Source organism: Lates calcarifer, linkage group LG21, assembly GCF_001640805.2.
Source record: "Lates calcarifer isolate ASB-BC8 linkage group LG21, TLL_Latcal_v3, whole genome shotgun sequence".
Classification (NCBI taxonomy): domain Eukaryota; kingdom Metazoa; phylum Chordata; class Actinopteri; family Centropomidae; genus Lates; species Lates calcarifer.
The window spans coordinates 17,645,787-17,651,823 of NC_066853.1; the positions used below are offsets into that span (position 1 = coordinate 17,645,787).

At 37.7% G+C, this 6,037-nt stretch overlaps 1 long non-coding RNA gene across 1 annotated transcript; it reads right to left on the reverse strand.

The window, feature by feature from the left end:
* Window positions 1–908: 908 nt before the first annotated feature.
* Window positions 909–5,599, reverse strand: LOC127139045 (uncharacterized). Its single transcript, XR_007808875.1, has 3 exons — window positions 5,452–5,599; window positions 2,926–3,057; window positions 909–1,234 (listed from the first exon to the last, which is right to left on the reverse strand). It is a non-coding gene; the product is annotated as an uncharacterized LOC127139045 (long non-coding RNA).
* Window positions 5,600–6,037: the final 438 nt, after the last annotated feature.

A 6,037-nucleotide genomic window follows, 5' to 3' on the forward strand; every position in this document is an offset into this window, starting at 1 on the left:
AAACATGGGAGGCAGAAAACTAATGACCAGATATCATCAGAACAGTAGAAAATTAAGTAAAATACTGTTAACACAGCAAACTCTGGATCACATTTGCATACCACACGTGTATTCTGACAATTATGGTTTTAATATGTAATGACCCTGCTTCTTGTTACATGTTTTTGTGTCTTGTGTGTCGAGATACACAAGACACAGTGTCTTGTCTTGTCACAGTGTCTTGGAGTGTCTTGTAGGATCACTGAAATCAGTTTCCATACACAGAGATGTTGCAGGTCGAATCAAAACACAGCCAGATTTCAACTGGCCATGTGGCCACAGTTCTACTACCTACCAGAGGTAAACTAAGCAGTTACAGGATTAGCAGTACCTGATCATGTGTGTCAAATCAATCAACTGAAAAATAAAGAAACAGTAATGACCAACAAACATGTAAACACACTTGCTTATGTGGCAGCAATGGCAGCACATCAAAAATCAGCATGGGGAAAAAATGTGATCTCATTGACTTTGAGGCTAGTTTGAGTATTTCTAACAATCTCTTGAATTTACTCAGAATGGTGCAGACAAAAAACATCTATAATTAGTCCTGTGGATGGAAACACCTTGTTTTTAAGAGAGGTCAGAGGAGAGTGGCCAAACTGATATGAGCTGACAGAAAATCTACAGTGACTCCAATAACCACTCTAAACACTGTAATGAGCAAAAAAGCATCTCAGGATGCACAAGACATCAAAGCTTGAAGCGGATCAGCTACAACAGAGGAAGACCACACTGGGTTCATCTTATGTCAGCCAAGAACAGAAATCTACACTGAGCTCACCAAAACTGGACAGCTGAAGGCTAGAAAAACAAACCCTGGCTTGATGAATCTGGATTTCTACTAAAGAACACAGATGGAAGGGTCAGAATTTGGCCTCCGAAGCATGAGTCCATGGACCCAACCTGCTTTGTGCCAACAGTCCAGGCTGGTGAGGGAAAAGTTTTCTTGGCACACTCTGGACCAGTCAATCGTGGTTTGAATGGCTGAGTATATCTGAGTATTGTTGCTGAACACGTGCATCCCTCAATGGCCACAATTTACCCATTTTCAGTTGGCTACTTCAAGCATGTTAATGCACCATGTCACAAAGTACATGTCATCTCAGTCTGGACTCATGAACATGACAAGGAGTTTGACAAGGATGTACTTCAGTGGCCTCCACAGGCACCAGATCTCAATCCAATAGAACACCTTTGGGATGTGGTAGAACAGGAGATTCACAGCATCAATGTGCAGTTGACAAATCTGAGGGAATTACTGACGTAATCGTGTCAACATGAACAAGAATCTCAAAGAAATGTTTCCAACATCTTGTGGCATCCATGCCACAAAGAAATTAGGTGGTTGAGTGTATAGCTTACGCAAATGAGTTTTACATTACATTATTGTCAATAGATAATATATTTTAAAAAGTATTTTTCCCAGTAAATCTTGGCTGTCCAAAATGACCCCACCCACTTCTTCACTCCACTGCACATCAATTTCAATGTTACTGCCAAATGTGGTGTTAAGCTCATGATATGCCATTCTCAGTGAAAGACAATTAAACAAAACAACCATCCAATTTAAGTCTTGAAAGTCAGAAGTTTTCAGACCCCCTCTTTTTTATCTGTTAAATAAAACTAGCTAATCTATAACACAAGTGGGAGTAGTTCTCAATGCTCCCACTTGTGTTATAAGCTGACAATGTTTTACATTAGAAAATGGTAAACTTGTTATTCTGAATGTCAGGTGTTTGATATTTGGATATAAGGATGGCTCTGATCTACTCCTGGTTTGGCACTGTCCTGTCCTCCCACAGCATACACCCTGGCATATGCCACAGCTGAGGGCCATTAATCAGAGCTCATTTTATAAGGGCTGAATACACTACTCCCAATTCTCGTGCATTAACCTTGTTGCTGCCCCTTACCACCCCTGAAAGCTGGCACTAGTGTGCTGCATGTGTGTTCATGTGTGTGTGCGCATATTTTGAGTGCTTGTCACTTGTTAGTGTAGCAATTCCTGCCATGCTATAAATAAAACCAGTCACAGGGAGGGATGGAAGCCAGTGGAGTGCTTTGACAGCAGAGGGCATAGTGGCCTTGTCTCCCTAGGATATGAGGATTAAATATGGTCTACAAACTGATAGCTCACTACATACCTTTCACTATACTGTACCTTTGCACACTGTCCACCTGAATGTAATTAATGTATTTATGAAATTAATTCATTCATTCAATCATTTTACTCAGTCCTGTATATTAAATACTCTCATTCTATATAATACTGTCATTGCTTCACTTTATATTTCTGTTTCATAAATCAAACACAGGCTGTAGATACTTTTTATTTCATTTAAATATTGTTTTCATGATGATTATAGTGTGGGAGCAATAAAGAACATTATGATCCTATAGTATTCATCTACTGGTATGAACCCTTTATTCATCTATCTATCTATCAGCCTGTCCATCTGTCTGTCTGTCCTTTGCAATTAACTGATCTGACTTTTTGACTGTAAAAAATCTGAAAATAGTGAAAGGTAGTCCATCACCCAGAGCCTATAGAGAGGTCTTCAAACTTCATTTTGTTGTTGGATCAATTACCAAAACCTGAACATATTAAATTTACAACCATAAAAAAAGAAAAAAATGCACACGGAACCTCATTTGATAAATAAGTTGTCAAAATAGTCTGTGAAGAATTTTCTGTCATTTAACTAATTGTATCAGCTTTACCTTAGATCAACACTTTATAAAACACTATCCATTATAAATATTAATGTAAAATGTAATTAAATGTGTCACTGTGGCCAGAGAGCATTTGTATGGCCATACAAATGCTCTCTGTCTTGCAGCCAGGCCAAAAGTAAAATACAGTAGAAAACATCTTAATCTTACCTTGACCCTGGGCATCAAGTAAAAGACCACAGAAAATGAAAAGGAGCTGGAAGGTGGAGGAAAGCACACCCATTGGGAGCGCTCTGCATCCCACACTACTCTGGCTCCTTGAAGCCATGGCACCATTGGATACTGGAGGAAAAGAAAAATATAGTGAGAAAGAAGCTATTACAATATTGGCAAGCATTTCCATTTTACTTGCACATTTCTTAATATAGTTACTGAAAAGGCCCATTAAGCACATGATATGAAAAACATGCAAGACTAGAGAGTTCATGAAACAAAAAAGATAAATTATCTGGCAGATATTTAATTCACCAAATGTTCAGCATTAAATATTAGTCTCTGGCCACAAGTACCACAGCCATTAAAACAAAAAAGCATTCACTGACCAACAATTTATCAGGTTCTAATGATGAAATTGTAAACATACATTCAAGAAGAAAAATTACTGCACTGCCATTACATTAAATAAAGTATTATTTCTTACAACATTCAAGCTAATGAAAAGTAAAGCAACCAAAAATAACACAGAATAAGTTAATATCTAAATAATTCAGATTAATAGCAGTAATAGACAATAAGGTTACTTTTACTATTTTTACACTTGGCTCATGAGTTATTATCATTTGGCCAAAAACAGAATACCAACAGATTTGCATGACAGAAACTGTACCTTTAAGATGTTCCAGCTATAATGTCACTGCTGCTGTCTTCAATAAGAAAACAACCAATGTAAAATGTAGGCAAAGCTCCATCTTGTCATTCAAATAACTGATGCACACTGCATGGCAAAGTTTACTAAGTGCTATCATTCACCCTGACGTTTTACCACAAGCTTCCAAAGGAAGAAATCAATAGGCCTACACTTTTTATGCAGTCATTTATATTCACATCTTGACTTGACTTAACTTGAAGAAAGAGATTAATTATTTGGCACCATAGCATCATTGGATGCGTAAATAAAACCAATTTGCTGTGCTTCCAAATACAAAACAACACCATGCAAACAACAAGCACTATGTTTGATCACCAGCCATTACATCTCATCCACAGCCTAGAAGCAAACTACTTTTGCCACCATTCAACAATGGTAGATAAATGAGTATTGAATATTTTATGGCATTAAGACTCCATACTACAATTATCAGACACTGCATTTTTAAATCAATTACATCTTTTCTGGGTATTAAAGTAACATTTGCTTACACCGCTCTTAAGTTTGAGAGTAACCCAGCAGGTAAATCAACAGTAAAGTGCAAAATAGCCAGGTTCCAGTCTGCTGTTGCATTTGTTGTTTCCCTGGTTAGTAAACTATTACACCAGAGTTTTGTAGGCAGTTAAAGTAATGGTGACTGCAGCATGCAGCAAAATTTCAAATATCTTTGATTGTATTATTTGTATCAATACACCTATGGCACACTGATTACAACTGTTCACTGCACATTTTGTATAATCTATCATTAAAACAAAAATATATATAATATGGCCCTATCCGCGACCCCATTTTTCTAAGAACAGGCTGGTTTGTGAGTGAGGAGGTTGACAACTTTAATGAAGAACACAGACTTTTGTGCCCTCCACAGGATACACACTGCAAACCTCAAAATAGCTCACAGCAATGAGAGTTCACATGACCCTGCAGGTCAAATCATTACTCAATTTACCGGTATGCGTAACACGGAAGTCTGTGCTGCTTGTCTACCTAAAGCCCCCAGCAAGAAAGGTGGACTATGAAATGATTTTGGTGTGATGGCCCAGTTGCCTGTTTCTATGGCTGTTGTGCAACAGACTACATTTGGAGGATAAAGTTAAATCCCTGATTAGTGTATTGTGTTCAGAGTCATTAGTACCATAGGTCAAGAGATTTTACAGTTACATTACCTGTCAAGGAGCAGAGAGGCAATTTGGCACATTTCGCTACTCAAATGGCTAAAATGAAGAGGACAATCAGTACCACTCTCACTTAAATGGATGTAGCATTGTTATTGTCTTTTAGAACAGGTTCAGTAGCATCACTGTATACAGACATGTTGTTATAAGGTTGTTTGTTGTTGTCACTCTCTAATATAAAGGTTTGTTGTTTTTTTGTTTTGTTTTTTTAGGCAGAAAGTAGCATAGGGCTTAAAGGGTTAAGCAAAAATTCCATAATATAAAATTTGCTAAAGATAACCCTCTTCTGGATGAATAGTCAGATAGTCACAAAACTATAAACATTAATATATCATTCAGGTAACATATGATGATTAACTTAATGTAGACACATAAAAGATTTAACTTTATACAGTGAAGAAATCTGATAGGCACTCTGACTACTTACAGTCCTTTGTAGTTTGTAATAAACTTTTGAAATACATTGTAAAAATATTAAGTAGATATTAAGAACAGTCGAAAATATACTGCAAGTCTTCAGTGCTGCTGTCAAAGGCTCTCAATTTTCTATCAACAAATCATGAAAAACTCCTAGTTTAGTGAAACAGATGACTGCTTTACACCCCCACCCCACCCCACACACACACAAAGTACCTGTACTGTATCTGCACCTCCGTGTTGTGTTTCTGCTGTATATTCCACGAACAAGTCCAGCTCCCACTGCTGCCTGAGTGAGTTTCTTCTCTTTGCCTTTGCTGTACACTCACAACTGGCACAGCTCTCCTCCCTTTCACCAGCCAAATAGCCCATCTGCAAAAACAGAGGGAGGGAAAAAAAGAGGAAAAAGAAAAAAGAGAAAAGGAGAAGAAAACCAATGGATGGGAATGAGAAGAAAAGGAAAAGAGAGACAGATTGCTTTGATAATATAGAATGTCAGGAGCTGCATTCTTGGTAAGCCAATGTGCACAGAGTAAAAATCACAGAGTTAAACTAATTTGATTTCACATTCCCTCAGTACTGCTGTTTCCTTTTCTATTCATTTGTTCGCATTTCAGCTTTTGAGCTCCAAATCACAAGCCTGGCTGCGGTGCACTTAAATCACAATCTATGTAGGAGCCTCTCCAGTGCACAAAGTAACAGGACATTTCAAATTCACAATGCAAAAAAAAATAGAAGCACTGTGCACAATCTGCTTCTCTTTATCAATGAATGGGAGTTGCATGGGTGTCACATGATGCTG